Source organism: Capra hircus, chromosome 7 (genome assembly GCF_001704415.2).
Source record: "Capra hircus breed San Clemente chromosome 7, ASM170441v1, whole genome shotgun sequence".
Lineage (NCBI taxonomy): Eukaryota > Metazoa > Chordata > Mammalia > Artiodactyla > Bovidae > Capra > Capra hircus.
The window spans coordinates 97773455-97795449 of record NC_030814.1 but is presented as its reverse complement, the minus strand read 5'-3'; the positions used below and the strand labels follow the sequence as shown (position 1 = coordinate 97795449).

At 47.9% G+C, this 21995-nt stretch overlaps 1 long non-coding RNA gene across 1 annotated transcript; it reads left to right on the top strand.

The window, feature by feature from the left end:
- LOC108636403 lies at positions 4914-21762 on the top strand. Its single transcript, XR_001918362.1, has 3 exons — positions 4914-4958; positions 15625-15779; positions 21618-21762. It is a non-coding gene; the product is annotated as an uncharacterized LOC108636403 (long non-coding RNA).

Genomic DNA, 21995 nt, shown 5'->3' with positions numbered 1-21995 from the left:
CATCTGTCTCTCCTCCCATGACTCTGAGACGGGCAGTGATAGCACTTATACAAATTTCAGATTTGAACTCTGATCTATGAGAGACTTGGAGACTAAGGTTTCTTTTTTTTTAAATAGTCATTTGCCTTTTTTTTAAAAAAAGTTTTTGGCTGCGTTGGGTCTTGGCTGCAGCGTGGGAGATCGTCACTGCAGTGTGGGAGACTGTCACTGCAGCGTGGGAGACCGTCACTGCAGCATGTGGAATCCACTGTAGCGTGGGAGACCGTCACTGCAGCGTGTGGGATCGCTCGCTGCAGTGCTCAGGTGTCTCCAGTGGTGGCCTGCGGTCTTCTCTTTAGTTGTGCACAGGCTTAGTTGCCCCGATGTATGTGGGGTCTTAGTGCCCTGACCAGGGATCGAACCTGAGTCCCCTGCATTGCAAGGTGAATTCTTAACCACTGAACCACCAGGAAAAGCCCAGATCTGTAGGTCTTAAGAATGACAATCATCATAGCAGCTGTTGCTTCCTAGTTTAGGCACTTCACCTCTGGAGTCGTCATCACAAAGATTTCTTGCCTTATCCTCGTTTCACATTGTGGAAACTGAGGCATAGTGAGTTTGGATAGCTTGCCTGCTAATATGTAGTCTTTACTAGATAGCAAAAAAGTGCCAGTTTCTTGACTCTTGACTTTTGAGGCTGGATTGTTCCCTGTTGGAAACAATCGGGGCGCTGCCTGGTGCATCTTAGAATGCTGAGTTGCTGTCCTGGCTTCCATCCACTAGTGTTACCTGAAAACTGGGTTCACTTCTTGGTCGGGCATCAAGCCAGAGACCACCAAGGAATTTCCCTGGTGGTCCAGTGGTTAAGAATCCGCCTTCCAATGCAGGAGACTCAGGTTCCATCTCTGAGGGGGGAATAAGATCCCACATACCGCAGGACAACTAAGTCTGAGTCACAACCAATAACAGCCCCCGCCCCCCACCCCTGCTCTGGAGCCCATGGACCACAACTAGAGAGAAGCTGCAAGTAGAGAAGTGTACGCAGCAACAAAAGACCTCACACGTGCAACAAGGGTCCTAAGACCTGACGCAACCAAACAAACAAATATTTAGAAAAAAGAAAGACAGAACCAAGTCAAAGATCAGGGGGAGGAGCGACTTAATACTTGGCAGCAAGTAAGAACACCAGGCTTTTTACCTGTGGTGTTGGAGAAGACTCTTGAGAGTCTCTTGGACTGCAAGGTGATCCAACCAGTCCATCCTAAAGGAGGTCAGTCCTGGGTGTTCATTGGAAAGACTGATGTTGAAGCTGAAACGCCAATACTTTGGCCACCTCATGCGAACAGCTGACTCATTTGAAAAGACTCTGATGCTGGGAAAGATTGAGGGCAGGAGGAGAAGGGGACAACAGAGGATGAGATGGTTGGATGGCGTCACTGACTCAATGGACATGAGTTTGGGTAAACTCTGAGAGTTGGTGATGGATGGGGAGGCCTGGCATGCTGAGGTTCATGGGGTCGCAAAGAGTCAGACATGACTGAGCGACTGAACTGAACTGAAGAACACCAGCGAGCTTTCCCAAAGCCATGTCTCCAAGACCAGCAAAATTGGGGAAGTTTTAAGCTAAGAATACATGCATATTCAGGAGCTGGCTTGAGCAGAGGAGAATACAGCATAGAATTGGGCCAAAGCTTCCCAGGTGGCTCAGCTTTGAAGAACCTGCCTGCTAATGCAGGAGACTTGGGTTCAATCCCAGGGTGGGGAAAGTCCCTGGAGAAGGAAATGGCACCCCACTTCAGTATTCTTGCCTGAAAACCCCACGGACAGAGGAGCCTGTTGAGCTCCATACAATCCATGGGGTGACAAAGAGTCGGACAGGAATGAGGGACTAAACAAAATAGAGTCCAAGCTTTAGTTGGTTCAAGTCAGGAGGGTCAACAAAATCATTCTGTCCTCCACCTTGGGCGAGGGGGGCTTAGTTCCTGCAGAACTCAGACCTGTATCAGATTGTTCAGGAGGAACTAGGACTGTTTTAGGGCTGAACAATTGTTTCCTGACTGCTTTTCCTGGGTTCTTACATTCCCTCACTTCCCCTGAGATCACTGATTACTGAGACCTGTTCAAGAACAAGTATTATGGCCAGGCTAAAATCCCCAAATGGCTTAAGCTAAAAATGACTTCACGTTTGTCAAGGAAGTCTGGTTCTCTTTCTTCAGGCTCCCCCCGACCCCCCGCCCCAATCCTATCTGCCTATACTGGGTACTAGAGCACCACCTCCTACAGTCGTGGCAACAAATAATGTCCCCAGATGCGGCTTCCTGTTGGTGTGGGGTGGAGGGCAGGCTCACCACGCGCTTTTGACTGCCTTGCCTCTTTACATAGGTGCCTGCCTGCAAAGTATCACTGTGTGTGTGTGTGTGTGTGTGCGTGCGTGCGTGCGTGCGTGTGTGCGTGTGTGTGTGTGTGTGTGTGTGTGTGTGTGTGTCTGTCTGTCTTTTCCCCCAAACAGGTATAGAGTTCTGAGGATGGAGGTGATTGGTAGGTTCTGGCATCTTGGGGAGAGATTCAGTGGGACTGTCATCCTAGGCCATGGGGTGCCGGTTCCCCAGGTCCTGGTGGGTGGAGACAGGCCAGCTTTTCTTCCTTCCTGGTTCCCAGAGGTAGGCGATGGCCCAGACACACCCCAGGAGCCAGGAGGCGTGGGGAGCCCTGACCTGGCGTCCAGATTTACTGGGTGTTGCCCGGGTGTGTGTTCTGAGACCCAAGGGCCCTCGTGGGTGTGAAGAAACCAGAAGCTGAAGTAGGCCTGCCGCCCTCACATCCCACCCAGCCCTGGCTCCCGGCCAGCAACTGCCAGAGTGGTGACTCAGAGCGGCAGAGCCCAGGAGAGAAACAGGGTGCAGGGTGGGGTGTCCCCCTCCCTCATCCAGCCTTCCCAGCACCCCCATTAAGACCAGGACCCTTGAGGCTGCATTTCACACTCCCCTGCACACCACCACCATCTTCCCTCCCTGCTCCCCACCGGTGGGATTTTTCTTTTTCTTTTCCTTGGCACTAGGCTATGGCAGGAAAACAGAAATGTGTGTGGGGCCTGGGATATCTCTACGGTTGGAATATATTGAGGCCAGGATGAGAGAGTGTGTGGTGGGGCACAGTCGCAGGCACTGGCCTGGTGGCAGTGAGGAGTGAGCCAGTGTGGAGAGGGAGCCCCCTCCCATAGAGCTCCCAGGTTTCCCAGGGGCAGAAGCAGGGAGGACCAGGGAGGTCCTAGAAGTGGAGGCGTGTCCTGCACAGCAGCATGCTGGATCATCTGCAGTTGAAAACGCAGAGGCCCAGACAGGTTAAGCGGTTTTCCTGAGGCTGCTCAGGAAAGAAGAGAAGGCACCACCAGGATTTGCCTGCCGGTCTGGCTGGCTGCAAAGCAGGAGTGTGCTCTTGCCATATTCGTGCGCACGTGTGTTCATCGACGCAGCTTTCTGTACAGCCTAGTCTGTTCTCAGTCAGACGTGAGATGTGCAGGAAAGCAAGAGGTGAACTGGGCCTGAGTCCCCAAACCACAACCCGGCTCAGAGCGGGGAGTGGCAGGGTTGGGGATGGAGAGGGGATGGGGAGAACATCCGCTCCTCTTCTCTGCACAGCCCTCAGGCTCAGAATGGTTTTGATACTTTTTTCTGCTTTTCTTTCTTTTTTGTTTTTGGTTGTAGGGCATAGCCTGGGGCATTGTTCCATTGAAGTTCCCTCACCAGGAATCAAATCTTTGAGCTCCCTGCAACGGAAGCTCTGAGTCTTAACCACTGGAGCACCGAGGAAATCTAGTTTTGATACTTTTTAAGCAGTTGAAAACAAAAGATTGTTCCTTGAAACATAAAATCATATGAATGATGATTTCAACCCTCGTAAATTACATGTGTACAGTCGTGCCCATTCCTGTCTGGCTGCTTTGCCGCTGTTGTTCAGTCCTCGATTGTGTCCCCGTGGACTGCAGCATGCCAGGCTTCCCTGTCCTTCGCTCTATCCTGGACTTTGTTCAGACTCATGTGCCATTTTTTAAAAATTGAGTTAAAATACACTTGACAAAAATTTACCATCTTAGCTATTTTTTAATCATACAGATCAGTGGTATTAAATACATTTATATTGCTCTGCAACCATTATATCATCTATCCCCACAACTCTTTTTTTTTTTTTTCCCGCCCACTTCCCCCCTACTTTTTGGCTGTTCTGTACAGTATGCAGGATCTTAGTTCCCTGACCAGGGTTTGAACTACCCTCTCCAGTGGCAGCCCGGAGTCCTAACCACTGGACCACCGGGGAAGTCCCACCCCCACAACTCTTGTGAATCTGAAGTTCTATACCTATTAACTCTCCTGTTCACCTCCCCTCAGCCCCTGGAAACCATCGTTCTACTTTTTGTCTCTATGGTTTTGACTAATCTAAGTACTTGGTATAAGTGCTTATAAGAATTATACAGTACTTGTCTTTTTGTGATTGGTTTATTTCACTTAGCAGAATGTCCTCAAGGTTCATCCAAGTTGTAACATGTGTCAGAATTTCCTTTCTTTTTATGTATCTATTATTACTATTTAAAAAAAATTTTTTGCCACACTTTGCAGCATGCAGGATCTTATTAATAGTTCCCTGACCAGGGATGGAACCCACTCCCTCTGCAGGAGAAGCGTGGAGTCTTAACCACTGGACTGCCAGGTGAGTCCCTAGACATAGCTTCTTTTTAATTAATTTTTAAATTCTTGGCTGTGCAGGGTCTCCCTTGCTTTGCGCAGGCTTTCTTTGGTTGCAGTGAGTGGGGACGACTCTTCATTATGGTGATCAGGGTTCTCATTGCTGTGGTTTCTCTTTTTGTGGAGAACAGGCTGTGGGGCACACAGGCTCAGCAGTTGTGGCGCACAGGCTTAGCTGCTGGGATCTAACGTGGAATCCTCCTGGACCGTGGATCGAATTCGTGTTTGCTGCATTGGCAGGTGAATTCTTATGCAGCGCACCACTGGGGAACCCCTTCCTTCCTTTTAAAGGCTCAATAATATGCCACTGTGGGGATATAACATATTTAGGTAATTCCAAGCGCTTGGATTGCTTCCATGTGTTCCCTATTGTGAACAATACTGCCGTGAACATGGGTGCACAAGTATTTCTTCGAGACCCTGCTTTCAATTCTTTTGGGTGGAATTGCTGGGTTGTGTGGTAATTCTATTTTTAAGTTTTTGAGAAACCTCCGTACAGTTTTGCACAGTGACTGTACTCTTCACGCTCCTGTCGACAATGCGCAGGAGCTCCAGTTTCTCCATGTCGCCATCAACGCTTGCTGTTTTCTGTTTTGTTTCATGACAGCAGTCATCCTCATATCTGCAGCTGCTTTTGTTCTCTTGAGACCGGAGGGAAGGGGGGCAGGGCACAGCCTTTAAAAGTGTGACATAGGACTTCCCTGCTGGCCCAGTCTTTAAGAATCTGCCTGCCAATGCAGGGGACACAGGTTTGATCCCTGGTCTGGGAAGATCGCGTGTGTCTGGGGGCAACTACGTCCACAGGCCACTACTCCCAAGCCTGTGTGCCCTGGAGCCCACACTCTGCAGTGTGTGTGTGTGGAGGGCACTGCAGTGAGAAGCCCATGAATAAGAAGTCCATGCAGTGTAACTAGAGAAAGCCTGCCTGCAGCAGCCAGAGCATAAATTAATTAAATACAATTATAAAATAAAAGAGTGATGTTGTCACTGAGGCTACAACATACACTTTTTAGGAGTGATTAGATGTAGGATGGTGGAAGATGAGATTTCCAGTGGAGCTTGAGCCTCATTATGTGCTCACTGTAATAGATTTGTTGTTGTTGTTCATTCAGTCGTGTCTGACTCTTTGCGGCCCCACGGGCTGCAGCACACCAGGCTTCCCTGTCCTTCACCATCTCCCATGAGTTTGCTCAAACTCATGTCCTTTGAGTTGGTGATGCCATCCAACCATCATCTCCTTCTCCTTCTGCCTTCAATCTTTCCCAGTATCAGGGTCTTTTATGAGGAGTCGGCCCTTCACATCAGATGGCCAAAGCTTCAGCTTCAGCACCAGTCCTCCCAATGAATATTCAAGGTTGATTTCCTTTAGGATGGACTGGTTTCCTCTCCTTATGACAATGGGGGTGGCTCGCAGTGCAAGGGGCCTGGTTTGATCCCTGGTCAGGGAACTAGATCCCACCTGCCGAAACAAAAATCCCACATGCCTCAGTGAAGGTTGAAGATCTCGTGTGCTGCAACTAAGACCTAGTGCAGCAAAATAAATAAAAATAATAGTAAAAAAAGACAGTCAAGGACCTTCCTCGTTGTTCAGTGGTTAAGATTTCACCTTCTGGTGCAGGGGTTGTGGTTCAGTCCCTGGTCAGGAAGCTGACCCCACATGCTTCTCAGCAAAAAAAAACCCAAACAAAGTAGAGGCAATATTGTAACAAATTCAAGAAATAGTTTAAAAAATGATCCATATATTTTTTAAAAATGGGTTCTAGTCCCAATCTGAGGTGTGTGTTTTCACTACACAGGCAGAGTGAAATTGTTATGACCACCCAACCCAGAAGAATTGATGTTTTTGAGCTGTGGTGTTGGAGAAGACTTTTGAGAGTGCCTTGGGCTGCAAGGAGATCAAACCAGTCCATCCTAAAGGAAATCAGTCCTGAATATTCATTGGAAGGACTGGTGCTGAAGTTGAAGCTCCAGTACTTTGACCACCTGATGCAAAGAGCTGACTCATTGGTAAAGACCTTGATGCTAGGAAACATTGAGGGTAGAGGGAGAAGGGGGCAGCAGAAGATGAGATAGCTGGATGGCGTCACTGACTCAATAGACATGAGTTTGAGCAAACTCCGGGAGATGGTGAAGAATAGGGAAGCCTGGCGTGCTGCAGTTCATGGGGTTGCAAAGAGTCAGACACAACTGAGCAACTGAACAACAACAAGAACCCCAGCCCAGACTTATTCCTAACTGCTCTCTGGACTGTACAGATGGTTGTCCTTCCATTGAGGAGGTGGGCACAGGCAATATTTGATGCTTAAATACACTGATAAGCTCTGAAAAAGATAAACACCTTTAAGAAAATACACTGGGGTTAGGAGAGAAGGAGAGAGGGCTGGGGGAGAGCAGCGTGATGGCTAATTGGGAAAGATAGTCAGGGACATGTTTGAATATTCTTCCCTGTGGAGGTGTGGAAGGGAGGTCTGTGTTTGTTGCTGGAAAGCCCCTCATCTGGCCTCTGCCAACCTGTTCCTCCTGGGCAGCTGGGGACCCTGGGAGTGCTTAGGAGTTTTCTGTCTTCTGACTGTGGCCATGATGAAGAGACCTGGTATCCCAGGTGTCAAGGCAGTGTCTCAGAGCAGTTGTGTTTTTTTAATTTATTTGGCTGCAGTGGGTCTTGGTTGTGGCACGTGGGATCTAGTACCCTGACAAGGAATTGAAGCGGGCCCCCTGTATTGGGAGTGTGGGATCTTAGCCAATGGACCACCAGAGAATTCCCAATAATAATAATTTTTAAAAACCCTGGATACTCACAACTGTGGTCTGGATGTTTGTGTCTCTACCCCCTCACTCTAATTCCTATATTGAAATTCTAACCACCATGGTGATAATGTTAGGAGGTACAGCCTTTGGAAGGGAATGAAGTCATGAGGGTGCATCTCTCATGAATGGGATTAGTGCCCTTATAAAGATACCCAAGACTCCCTGATATACGCTATTATAAGGGGCAAGTGTGGGCAAGAGATAGTTGGGAGTCATCCACAGCCTTGGTTGCTAAATGCAGCCTATTGCCTGTTCCTGTACAGCCAGTGAGTTAAGAATGGACTTTTCATTTTCAAATGGCTGGAAAAAACAATTCACAACTTGAAAATGATCTGCAATTCAAATTTCAGTGGCCGAGGAGCTGGGGTGGGGGGGTGGGGGTGGCGGCGGGATTGAACAGACATTGCTGAAGGGTATAAACTTGGACTGAGTAGTAAATAAATCCTAGAATTCCACAGATGCACCGAAGAGTAAATATAGAATAAAATGTTATATTATAATCATCAGACTTGCTAAGAGACTAGCAACTATTTCCACCACTAAAAAGAAATGATGATTATATAACATCATAGAGGTGCTAATGGCCTTCCCTGGTGGCTCGGAGGTTAAAGAATCTGTCTGCAGTGCAGGAAAGCCAGGTTTAATCCCTGTATTGGGAAGATCCCCTGAAAAAGGGAATGGCTAGCCACTCCATTATTCTTTCCTGGAGAATTCCAAGGACAGAGGAGCCTAGTGGGCTACAGTCCATGGGATCACAAAGAGTTGGACATGACTGAGCCATGAAGACTTTCACAGAGGTGCTAATTATGGATACAGTCGCAACCATATTACAATATATGTCAGTTATACTATATAAATGTACCAAATGTTGAACACCTTAAATGTATACAATGTTACATGTCAAATATATGTCAATTAAAAAGCCAGTGTCCCTGGGACTCCCTTGGTGGTCCATTTGCTAAGACTCTGTGCTCCCAAGGCAGGGGGCCTGAGTTCAATCCCTGGTCAGGGAACTAGATCCCACATGCTCCAACTAAGAGTTTATATGCTGCAACTAAGAGTTTGGATGCAGCCACTAAACATACCACATACCACGACTAAAAGATCCTTCATGCTGCAGTGAAGATGGAAGAGCCCAGAGGCTGCGGCTAAGACCTGGCACAGTCAAATAAATAAAAAAGAAAATAAATAGTTATCTGCAAAGTCAGAGTCCATAAAGAAAGTTGTTTTTAAAATTTAATTTATGTTTTGGCTTTGGTAGGCCTTCATTGCTGTGCATGGGCTTTCTCTAGTTGCAGCAAGCGGGGGCATTGTGGTGACTTCTCTCATAATAGAGCACAGATTCTAGGTACCTCAGCTTCGTAGTTGTGGAGCTTGGGCTTAGTTGTTCAGTGGCTTTCGGCAGGGATCGAACTGGTAGATTCTTAATCACTGGGCCACCACAGAAGTCCCATAAATAAAGTTTTATTGACACACAATTGTGCTCATTCGTTTACCTATTATCCCAGGCTGCTTTTATGCTACAAAGCAGAGTTGAGTCATTGCAACAGAGACAGCCTGGCCCTTGATGCAGAAAATATTTCCAGTCTGGCCCTTTCCAGATGTTTGCAGACCCCTGCTCTAAAGGAGCCTGAGGCCTGAATGTCAGCTGATGCTGACTTGGGGCTTTCTGGGGTGTTTCCTGGTTGGAACAGCAAAGAGGTTGGAAGGAGTCGGTGTTGCAGGGGCACGGGGACACGCAGAAGGTTCTGATGATTAACACTAGGGAGGGGATGATGGGGATATCCCCCGGGGAGGGGGCATTCTAGTCTTCAAGGTGGTATGGGGTTGAGCGCTGAGATAGGCAGGCTGATGGAGGCACAGCAGGATCACAGACAGGAAGCCTAGAGCTGCCTCGAGTAATCCCCACCCCTGGCCACCCACCAGAGCTGACAGATGAGATAGAAACATCCCACGAACCACCACTACCTTGTCATCTAACCAGTCATGGGACCCTACCTCCTGTTTCTCCCTTCCCTCTGCTTTTCCCTGACCCTCCCTGGTGCCATCATCTGTTACTGTGTGGGTCTGGAGATGTGCCCCAACTTCATGCTTCAGTGTCCCTGACCCTTCATCTCTTTTCTCAGTGTAGCCAGCACACTTAACTTTCCTATCTTTCTTTTTTCTTCTTTCCATTCAAAAAAAAATTCAGACAAAATATATGAACATAAAGTTAACCATGTTAAAGTGTACAATGCCCTGGCATTTAGGACAAATACAAGGGTGGGTAACCGTCACCACCTACCCATCTGCAGAAAGTTTCCATCACCCCAAGAAACCCTCCCATCCCCCTTCCTTTAGTCCCTGGCAACAGTAGTCTGTTTTCTGTCTCTATGGATTTCCCTCTTCTGGACATTTCATATCAATGAAAGACACTAGGTGGTCTTTTGTTAGCTTGGTGGGATGTTGTTTGTTTATTTTGTTTTTGGCCATGCTGCATGTCTTGTGGGATCTTAGTTCTATGATCAAGGATTGAACCCAGGTCCTCGGCAATGAAAGTGTGCAGAGTCCTAACAACTGGAACACCAGGGAATTCCTGTTAGCTTGTTTTTGAAACTCATTCACTTTATAGCAGCTTATCTAAAGTTCAGTCCTTTTCTGAATGAATACTCCACTGTATGGATGTACCGCAATTTTTAAAATCCATTCATTTGTGGAGGGACATGTCGGTTAACTTCCACCTTAACTTATGACATAAATATACCTCACTTAAATTTTGCCTTTTTAAACTTTTATAAGTTGTGGTAAGATATATATAAGATTTATCATTTTTAAACCATTTTTAAGTGAAAGTTCCTGGTTTTACATACATTTACATTGTCACTCAACCATCACCATCATGCATCTCCTAAACTTTTTCATCATTCCAAACTGAAACTCTGTCCCTGGGAACTCCCTGGTGGTTAGGACTCTGAGCTTTCAGTGCAGGAGGCAAGATCCCGGGTCCAGGAACCAAGATCCCTCAAGACAGTCAGCGTAGCCAAAACAAAAATGAAACAACTCTGTCCTCATTAAGCAGTGACTCCTCATTCGCCTCACCCTAATCCCTGGTAATCACTGTCCTTTCTGCCTCTAAGTCAGTGAGCTTTCACAAATTGAAGTCTGAGCATGCCAGCTCTCCTGAACCCTCAGTAGGCCCCTACTATTTTCAAGATAGAGACCAAATAGTCCCGAGGGGGTGCACATGGCATCTTGATCTCAATTTCCTCTTCTCCAAGCTTCTTTAGGGCCTTTCCAGTGGCTCAGTGGTAAAGAATCCACCTTCCAAGCATGAGACTCAGGTCAATCCCTGTGTCCAGAAGATCCCTTGGAGGAGGAAATGGCAACCCACTCCAGTATTCTTGCCTGGGAAATCCCATGGACAGAAGAGCCTGGTGGGGTATAGCCTATGGAGTTGCAAAGAGTCTGACTGGACTTATGGGCTAAACAACAACATCAACAGCAGAGCTTGTTTCCCTGTATAAAAAGTCCCCACTCTTCCCTCTTCTCCTATGGGACCCTTGTGTACATGTTCCCTTCCCCTTCTGAGGAAGGTCCACCTCTCTACGGTGCTCCCCACTGTTCCCTCAAAGGACACATCCCAGTTGTAATTCATTCTTTCCCTGCCTTTTCTTTTTGGTTTGTTAGTGTAGGTTTGTTGATGTGCCCTCTGCCTTCTCCGTCTGACTAGGAGTCCGTGAGGGTGTGACAGCGCCCCTCTTACTGCCGTGCATTCCCAGCTCCTGGCCTTGGCCTGGCACCCTGCCCTATGTATAGTGGATTGTGTGTGTTAGTCACTCAGTTGTGTCCGACTCTTTGCGACCCCACAGACTGTAGCCTGCCGGGCTCCTCTGTCCATGAGATTCTCCAGGCAAGAATAATGGAGTGGGCTGCATGCCTTCCTCCAGGGGATCTTCCCCACCCAGGCATTGAACCCAGATCTCCCGCGCTGCAGGCAGATTCTCTACCATGTGAGCCACCTGGAAAGCCTGTCTGTATATAGTGAAAGGACCAGCACAAAGTCCTGGCAAGGGAGGGAGAGATGGGCCGAGGCAGGTGGTGGACATCTTGAGCTCCGAGTGGTGCGGGGAGTTTGGGCTGCAGGTGGGGTGGGCTGCATGAGCAGAGAGCCCAGGGGTTGGGAGCAAGTTCGGTTGGTTGGGGGCTGCAGTTACCCCGGAGCAAGGATCTCCAGAAGTTGAGCAGCGGGCATGAAGATCTGGACCAAGGGGCAGAAGTGCGGACCGGAAGCGTGATCCGGAGGAGGTGGGGCTGAGGGAGCAGGTAGATGAAGCTGTTGACAGGTGGCCATTTTTGAATGCACTGTTCAGAGCCTGGGGAGGCCAGGCTGGGCCCAGCAGCCAGAGCCCCGCATTGTCCATGTGCCCCCTCACCCCCACACTGAGAGGTAAGCTCCTGGGGCAGGCTTGACTTGCTTCAACTGGGAGCATCTGCATGAATTACAATGGCCAGCGCCCAGTTCTGGCCCAGGAGAGAGACCTTTATAAAGTCAGACTTGGCTTCCCCCCAACTGGCTGGCCTCCTTATCCCTAGTTCCAAATGCTGGCTTGTCACAATGTGTCTGCACACAAGCACGAGCCTGCATCTCTAGGGGTGATGGCTGGGGAGAGCAGGATGCTTGCTGCACTAGGGCCAGCCTGGGGGTGGTAGCTTTTAGCAAGCTGGTGGCCATTCCCCACCCTTCCATCCGCCCCATGGTTCTTTTTATATCTTGCATTTTCAGAAAGCCAAAACATCTGAGCCTGGGTTTTGTGGCAGTGGGCTGTTAGAGGCTGCAAGGGGAGGGAGGAGAAGGCAGAGAGGTGGGGTTATCAGAGCCCAGCCTCTCCAGGCCTGTGGCTGGGCCAGGGGCGGCTGCTGGCTTCCTTCCATCAGCCCCACACTCTCAGATGGTTCAGAGCTCTATTTAAAGGCTGCTTTCTCTGCCTCCACTATGGGGTTCCCACCAGGATGCATGAGTCAGAGGGAGGGCTGGTGTGGCCCCCAAGGCTTGGCTGGGTCCGCCCTGAGAAGCTGGGAGCAAACTCTTCAAGAAGTAATTCTGTAGCAGCCCCTGCTGCTTGGTCCCTACTGTTCTGATATCTCCTTGCTCAGGTCTCCCTCCCGACCCCTACCCCAGCTCTGTGCCACGTGAGAAGCCCAAGGAATGACCCCCTGATTCAGGGGTACCCACAGGCAGCTGAGGGCCAGCGCTGCTCCCTGGGCTTGTTCAGTGGCCTCTGTAGCCACGTCGGGCTTCCCAGGTGGTGCTAGTGGTAAAGAACTCGCCTGCCAATGCAGGAGATATAAGAGACTAGAGTTCAGTCCCTGGGTTGGGAAGATCCCCTGGAGGAGGGCACTGCACCCCACTCCAGTATTCTTGCCTGGAGAATCCCATGGACAGAGGAGCCTGGCAGGCTACAGTCCATGGGGTCACACAGAGTCAGACGTGACTGAGTGACTTAGCATACATGTAGCTGCATAATTCCTGCAGGATTCCGGAGGCATCCACATCCTCCTGAGGATGCGCAGTGATCTTTTCTCGCTTTTACAGGATCACAATGTGCTGCCGTGGTTGGGACCATATCACATGTGGTGCCAGGCAGCTCCCGGGGGCCTGCACACACTGTTCTTACCATGCTCCTATTTTATTGATCAGAAGGCTGAGTCCAGGGTGGGGAATGTATCTTTGGGTTCTAATAACAGAATGCCATAGACTGAAAGGCTTATAAACACCAGACATTTATTCCTCACATCGTGGAGGCTGGATTGTCCAAGTTCAAGGTCTGGTATCCAGTGAGGGCTGTGTGGCTCACTGAGTCCCGGTGTCTTTTCACTGAGTCCTCCCATGGCAGAAAAGACAAGCCAGTGCTCTGGTGTTCCTTTTTTTAAAAGGTATGAAAAAAATTATTTATTTAGACACATCTTGAGGCTTGTGGGACCAGGGATTGAACTTGGGCCCTTGCAGTGAGATCTCGGAGTCTTAACCACCAGGATTCCTTTTATAAGGGCACTAATACCATTCACATGGGCTTCCCTTGTGACTCAGTGGTAAAGAATCCGCCCACCAACGCAGGAGATGTGAGTTCGATCCCTGGGTGGAGAAGATCCCCTGGAGGAGGAAATGGCAACCCACTCCAGTATTTTTGCCTGAAGAATCCCATGGACAGAGAAACCTGGAGGGCTATAGTCCATGGGGTCACAAAGAGTTGGACACGACTGGTCGACTTAACAACAACAATACTATTCACGAGGACTCCACCCTCATGACCCGATCACCCCAAAAGCCTGGCCTCATAATGCCATCACACTGAAGGTTAGGGCTTCAGCATGTGAATTTTGTGGGGGCACAAATGCCCAGAGCATAGCAGGATTTATATGTGTATGTGGCAGAGCAGGAATTGTCCAACCTGACTGTGTAGGTCAGCACTGGGGTCACCCTCTTACCCCAGTGCTGAGGCCCACAGATGAGTGGGGTCTTGCATCTGGACACTAGTGGGCAGTGATGGGGGTGACCCCCAGGAACAACAGAGCTCGAGAATGATGCCGGGAGTGTGAGGTCGACCAGTGCTGTCTAGGACAGTTGTCATGAGCTGCACATGGCTATCGAGTGCTTAAAAGGTGCTGATCTGATTGGAGATGTGATCTGAGTGAAAAACATCCTCTGGGTTTCAAAAACTCAGTATAAAAAATGATCGTGAAAGATTACTATGAGAATCATATCTATCACGCGTTGAAATGATTGTATTTTGGCTATGTTGCACTAGTAAATAAATATATCTTTCAAAGTAATCTCCCTTTGGCACTCCCCTTGTGTTCCAGTGGCTAAGACTCTATGCTTCCAATTCAAGGGGCCTGGGTTTGATCCTGGGTCAGGGAACTAGATCTCCCCTGCTGCAACTAAAGATCCCACATGCCGCAACGAAGAGCAAAGATCCCAAATGCTGCAACCGAGACCTAACACAGCCAATCAAATAAATAAATAGTGAAAAAAACTTCCTTTCCTCAAAAAGCTAAACATAGAGTTTTCTTAAGACCCAGAAATTCCACCCCTGGGTATATACCCCAAAGAATTGAAAACAGGTGTAAAAACCAAAACTTGTGTGTGCAAGTGTAGCGTAGCACCACTGACCGTCATCAAAAGGTAGAAACAAGCCACATGTCCATCAACACAGTGGAACAGCATTCAGTCATTAAAAGTAATGTGGTGGTGACGTATGCTGCAACATGGATGAGCCCTGAAAACATGCTGAGTGAAGGAAGACAGGCTGGGCCACCTATTGTGTGATCCCGTTTATGTGAAATGTCCAGAAGAGACAAATCCACAGAAACTGAAAGCAGATTCACGGTGACCAGGGGCCGAGAGAGGGAGAAATGGAGAATGGCTGTTAAACGGGGATGGGGTTTATCTTGGAGTGATGATAAAATATTTTGAAATTATCTTGAGGTAGTAGTTGCCCAGGATTCCCAGGTGGCGTTAGTGGTAAAGAACCTGCCTGCCTGCAATGCAGGAGCTGCAGGAGACCTGGGTTTGATCCCTAGGTTGGGAATCAAACCCATCGCTGGAGGAGGGCATGGCAACCCACTCCAGTATTCTTGCCTGGGAAATCCTATGGACAGAGGAGCTTGGAGGGCTGCAGTCCATGGGGTCACAAAGAGTCGGACACGGCTGAAGCGACTAAGCACGCATGCTCGGTAGTTGCACAGCATTGTGAAGGTACTAAATGAATTGTACACCACAAATGGTCAATTTTATGTTATGTGAATTTCAACACAATAAAAAAAATACAACAATGTTAAAAAAAACTTGTTCCTTTTTTTTTTTTTAACTTTCTTTAATGTGGCAGCTAGAAAACTCAAATGTGACTCACTTCAAGTTGCCCTTGGTCGTGGCTGGTCTAGATCAGTGTGCCTCCAGGGGAGTCAACACCTGCATCCAGGTCCAGGTGCAAAACCCCTGGACCACCGTTGACTCAGAGCAGGGCAGGAAGGAGCCGTAGCCCTGAGGGCTGAGGAGGAGGGGAGGGGAGCTATGGCCATCCCTCACTGTCCACCAGGGCAATTGTGATGCATTTTTCAGATAGTGAGGGAACGTGCCCTTGCTGGCTGGCCAGAGGATTGGAGACAACACTGCAGTGCAGTACTTTGAACCACCTTGACCTTCTGACCACCTGACATCCCAAAGACCTGCAGGCTGTTCCTTTCGACTGGTGGTTTGCACCCGCAGCAGTCCTGGTGGGTAAGGAGGCGTCATCCAGGAACGGTGTCGGATGTGTGTGTGCTCAGTTGCTTCAGTCCTATCTGGCTCTTTGCAACTCCACGGCCTGTAGGCCTCCAGCCTCCCCTGTCCATGGGATTTTTCAGGGGAGAATACTGGGGTGGGCTGCCATTTCCTTCTCCAGGGGATCTTCCTGACCCAGCAATTGAACCAAGATTTCCTTTGTCTTGGGCATTGCAGGTGGACTCTTGCCCACTGAGCCACTGGGGGAAGCCCGAGTTTAAGATGAGATAAGGGAAGAACCAGAAAAGGGGACACAGCATGGAGGAGATGGTGGGGGCGGTCGGGGAGGGAGCAGCTCAGTTCCAGCCAGGAGCGGCGTGTCCTCACCCTGCAGAGGGCAACAAGGCCGACTGGAGGGAACCCAACTGCATCGGATTGAAGGTCCGCCCTTTCCGCCTTCCATGTGAGCTCTGACAAAATATCAGAACTTTCTGACTCTTAGTTTTTGATCTGAAAATGCCTCCCACATCTCTTACCCAGCCCCTCTCACAATGCTCCCCAGAGCCTCTCTGCTGGCCTCCTCTCCAGTGCGCTCTTCTTCAGAAAAGTGGAGGCAGAAACTTAGAGGCTCTTGGGACCTCCAGCTTCAACCCGCCTCCACAGGCTTGGATGCCTCCCTGGACCATCTGCTCTGTTCTGAGGAGTTGTTAGAAAGTTCTTTCCGTAGAGCATCCAGGGATTTTCTTGCCTGATGTCCTGCTGTCCTGCTTCTGACCTTGGAGCAGGTGGTAGGGGTGGTCTCACGCCCTCTCTTCTGGCTCCACCCCCACGATCCCTGTTGCTGTTGTTCAGTTGCCAAGTCTCGTCTGAGTCTTTGTGAACCCATGGAAGGCAGCATGCCAGGCTTCCCTGTCCTTCACTATCTCCCAGAGTTTGCTCAAACTCATGTTCATGGTCTACCCTGGTGGCTCAGTAGGTAAAGAGTCTGCCTGCAATGCAGGAGACCTGGGTTCAATCCCTGGATCGGGAAGACCCCCTGGAGAAGGAAATGGCAACCCACTCTAGTATTCTTGCCTGGAACATTCCGTGGTCAGAGGAGCCTGGTGAGCTATAGTCCCTGGGGTCACAAAGAGTTGGACGTGACTAAGTGACTAACACACACACATGTTCACTGAGTCAGTGATGCTATCTAACCATCCCATCCTCTGTTGCCCCCTTCTCTTGCCCTCGATCTTTCCCAGAATCAGGGTCTTTCCCAAAGAGTCAGTTCTTAAACATCAGGTGGCCAAAGTATTGGAGCTTCAGCTTCAGCATCAGCCCTTCCAATGAATATTCAGGGTTGGTTTCCTTTAAGACTGACTGGTTTGATCTCCTTGCTGTCCAAGGGACTCTCAAGAGTCTTCTCCAGCACCACAGTTGGAAAGCGTCAGTTCTTCCGCGCTCAGCCTTCTTTATGGTCCAACTCACATCTGTACCTAACTACTGGAAAAACCAAAGCTTTGACTGTAAGACCGGTTAGGTACACAGCAGTCACGTGCTCGGCCATTCACCATCTGGCCTCTAGGTGGCGCTGCCTGCCTGGTGCACCTGGACCGATACAGCCTCTGCAACCTCTTAGGCCAACCAACGCCCTCTGGGCCCTCCCGCGGCCCTGGAGCTGGGCACTAGTCCTTGAACAAACCCCGGGCCTTGGTTTTGGGGAGGCACTGAGTCTCATTTGGTTGTCCACGGGATTGGTTATTATCATGTGGTCCTTGATAGGCCTGGGCGATCTGGAGATCCAGAGAAAGCCCTTTTTGCATAATAAGGCATCTGGATGCCTTTAAAAACTATATCCTGATTACAAAAGTGAGCATGTGTATTTGTGAAATTATTTCAGTACAACACCCCCGTCCATTGAGGACCTTCCCCACCCTCTTCAGAGGTAAACATCACAGGTCCATGGCTGGCTGTACATATCTCCAGATTTTCTATTGAGCAAATGGAGTCTTGGAAGATACTGACTGGATGGTGAAGCCTTTCTCCTGTTTAAGAGCTGGAGCAGGGTGGGTGAAGGTGACAGTGGTGGGGAGTGGCTGGGTGTGGGTTGGACTGTGGGGGAGGTGTGGAGGAAGGCCCATCTCTGAGCAGCTCGCAGGGTCCTAGGTCCAGGGGCTTAATGGGGAACTGCAGAAGGGCATGGGCCACCATTCTGGGCAGAGACCAGAGGTCCAGTGAAAAGTGGGAGTCATGTATAGCAGAGGGGACTAACATGGCAGATCGAGAGCAGGGTGGAATGATGCTAGTTCTGTGTCCATTCCTTCTGTAGACTCTACTCCAGCCAGCAGCAACACCCCCCTTTTTTTTTCTTAGACATCAGTTCAGTTCAGTTGCTCACTCGTGTCCGACTCTTTGCGACCCCATGAATCACAGCACGCCAGGCCTCCCTGTCCATCACCAACTCCCGGAGTTCACTCAAACTCACGTCCATCGAGTCAGTGATGCCATCCAGCCATCTCATCCTCTGTCTTCTCCTCTTGCCCCCAATCCCTCCCAGCATCAGAGTCTTTTCCAATGAGTCAACTCTTCGCATGAGGTGGCCAAAGTACTGGAGTTTCAGCTTTAGCATCATTCCTTCCAAAGAAATCCCAGGGCCGATCTCCTTCAGAATGGACTGGTTGGATCTCCTTGCAGTCCAAGGGACTCTCAAGAATCTTCTCCAACACCACAGTTCAAAAGCATCAATTCTTCAACACTCAGCTTTCTTCACAGTCCAACTCTCACGTCCATACATGACCACTGGAAAAACCATAGCCTTGACTAGATGGACATTTGTTGGCAAAGTAATGTCTCTGCTTTTGAATATGCTATCTAGGTTGGTCATAACTTTTCTTCCAAGGAGTAAGCGTCTTTTAATTTTATGGCTGTAGTCACCATCTGCAGTGATTTTGGAGCCCCCCAAAATAAAGTCTGACACTGTTTCCACTGTTTCCCCATCTATTTCCCATGAAGTGATGGGACCAGATGCCATGATCTTCGTTTTCTGAACATTGAGCTTTAAGCCAACTTTTTCACTCTCCACTTTCACTTTCATCAAGAGGCTTTTAGTTCCTCTTCACTTTCTGCCATAAGGGTGGTGTCATCTGCATATCTGAGGTTATTGATATTTCTCCCGGCAATCTTGATTCCAGCTTGTGCTTCTTCCAGCCCAGCATTTCTCATGATGTGCTCTGCATAGAAGTTAAATAAGCAGGGTGACAATATACAGCCTTGACATACTCCTTTTCCTATTTGGAATCAGTCTGTTGTTCCATGTCCAGTTCTAACTGTTGCTTCCTGACCTGCATATAGGTTTCTCACGAGGCAGGTCAGGTGGTCTGGTATTCCCATCTCTTGAAGAATTTTCCAGTTTATTGTGATCCACACAGTCAAAGGCTTTGGCATAGTCAATAAAGCAGAAGTAGATGTTTTTCTGGAACTCTTTTGCTTTTCCGATGACATAAGTTTTTCTTAGACATAAGTTTTTTAAAAATTTATTTATTTTTGGCTGTGCTAGGTTGGCAGTTCTCTAGTTGCAGCGAGTGGAGGCCACTCTCTAGTTGTAGTGTGGCCTCTAGAGTGTGCTCTCTTCAGTAGCTGAAGCTTCTGGGCTCTCGAGCACAGGCTCAGTAGCTGTGGCTCAGGGGCTTAGTTGGTCCATGGTATGTGGGATCTTCCCGGACCAGGGGTTGAAACAGTGTCTCCAGCGTTGGCAGGTAGATTCTTTACAAGAGTCACCTGGGAAGTCCAGCCTTTACTTTTTAAAATTAATTTTTTGGAGTATAGTTGATTTACAATGTTGTGTTCATTTCTGCTGTATATAGCAAAGTGAATCAGTTATACATATACATATATCCACTCTTCTCTAACTGCTATTCCCATATAGGTCATTATAGAATTCTCTGTGCTATACCATAGATTTTTATTAACTAGATATTTTTGTTAACTAGATAGTAATGTATATGTCAACCCCAATCTCAAAATGTATCCCTCTCCCTCTTCCCCCATTTCCCTTTGTAAACCGAAAGTTTGTCTTCTTATCTGGCCATGCTGGGTGGCATGCAGAATCTCAACTCCCTAACCAGGAATTGAGTCCATGCCCCAGCAGCAGCCCCTGGCGTGGAAGTGCAGAATCTTTTATTTTTATTTTTTATTTTTTTGGAAGTGCAGAATCTTAACCACTGGACTACTGAGGAAATCTAATAAGTTTGTTTTGTACATCTGTGACTCAATTTATGTTTTGTAAATAGGTTGATTCACGCCATTTTTTTTTAAAGATTCCACGTATAAGCAATATCATGTATTTGTCTTTCTCTCTGACTTACTTCACTCAGGATGACAATCTCTAGGTTGATTCGATTCCTGGTCAGGGAACTAGGACCCTGCATGCTGTGCGGCGTGGCCAAAAAAACAAAAAACACCTCTCCTGAGTGTATATATATGACTGATTCACTTTGCTGTACACTTGAAACTAACGCAACCTTGTTAATCAGCTATGTTGGTGTTGTTCAATCGTCCACTCATGTCTGGCTCTTTGCAACCCCATGGACAGCAGCACGCCAGGACTCTCTGTCCCTCACCATCTCCAGAAGTTTGCCCAAGTTCATGTTCATTGCATTGGTGATGCCATCCAGCCATCTCATTCTCATCATCTGATGCCCTCTTCTCCTCCTGCCTTCAATCTTTCCCAGCATCAGGGACTTTTCCAGTGAATCAACTGTTCTCATCAGATGACCAAAATACTGGAGTTTCAACTTAAGCATCAGTCCTTCCAATGAGTATTCAGTGTTGATTTCCCTTAAGATTGACTGGTTTGATCTCCTTGCTGTCTGAGGGACTCTCAGGAGTCTTCTCCGGGACAGTAGTTTGAAGGCATCAGTTCTTTGGCTGTCTGCCTTTTTTACGGTCCAGCTCTCACAACTGTATGTGGCCGCTGGGAAGACCTTAGCCTTGACTATACAGACCTTTGTTGGCAGAGGAATGTCTGCATTTCAGCACACTGTCGAGGTTTGTCATAGCTTTCCTGTCAAGAAGCAAGCATCTTCTGATCTCATGGCTGCAGTCACCATCCGCAGTGATTTTAGAGCCCAAGAAGAGGGAATCTGTCATCACCTCCAGTTTTTCCCTCTCTATTTGCCATGAAGTAATGAGACTGGATGCCATGATCTTAGTATTTTTAATATTGAGTTTTAAGCCAGCTCTTTCACTCTCCTCCTTCACCCTCATCAAGAAGTTCTTCACTTCCTCTTTGCTTTCTGCCATTAGAGCAGTATCAACTATAGTTAATACTGATAACAATAAAAACCCTTTAGTTTCTTATTCCCCTGTTCTCTTCTTAGATGCTATTATTATAGAGGGAGCGCAGCCCACCCTGCATTAGTAGTCCCTCAGCCTCCTCTACCCGAGGCAACCTGAAGGCTTGGGGGCTGGAGCAAGACCTTTTGGAACCCTCCGTTTTGATGCTATAGTAATAATGGCCATAGTAAAAAATCACTTACTATGGGCCAGGTACCCTTTGTTCTGAGAACAGCAGTTCTTGGGTTCAGAAACATGGGGGCCACTGAGACCCTTCCAGGGGGGTCCATCAGACTGAACTGTTTTATTTTTTTTAATAAATATTTGATACTACTTTAAAACATTTTTAGCCTGTGGGATCTTAGTTCCTTGACCAGGGATAGAAGCCTGCTTTGGAAGTAAAGCATCTTAACCACTGGACCACCGGGAAAGTCCCCAAACTATTAAAAATATGTTTTCTTTGAACTATTTTTAATATCAATGTTAAAATTTCCTTTGCCTCTGTCACTTTTTTTTTCTCTCACATGTGTGTGGTGGAGTTTCCAGGGGAGATTCGCTGTTGCAACAGGTGGGATGCAGAATCAGATGTGAGAATCCAGCTGTCTTCTGTTCACTGGACATGGAAGAGATGCAAAACTGGAAAACAATGTCTCTCTTTTTATGGAATATTTTTGTTTTGGAAAAGGTGGCTATTTTTCATTAAAAATGCTATTTGTTATCATGAGTAGATGGATTATGATTTAAAAACTAACAAACAGTTTTTAAAATTAGCAGTTTTATTTTTTTTAATCTACAAATGGCAAATATCAGTAGCTATAACCCATATAAACAGATGTATATGTATATATATATAGTTTTTTGCCATGCTGCACATTATATATATATATATATATATATATATATATATATATATATAT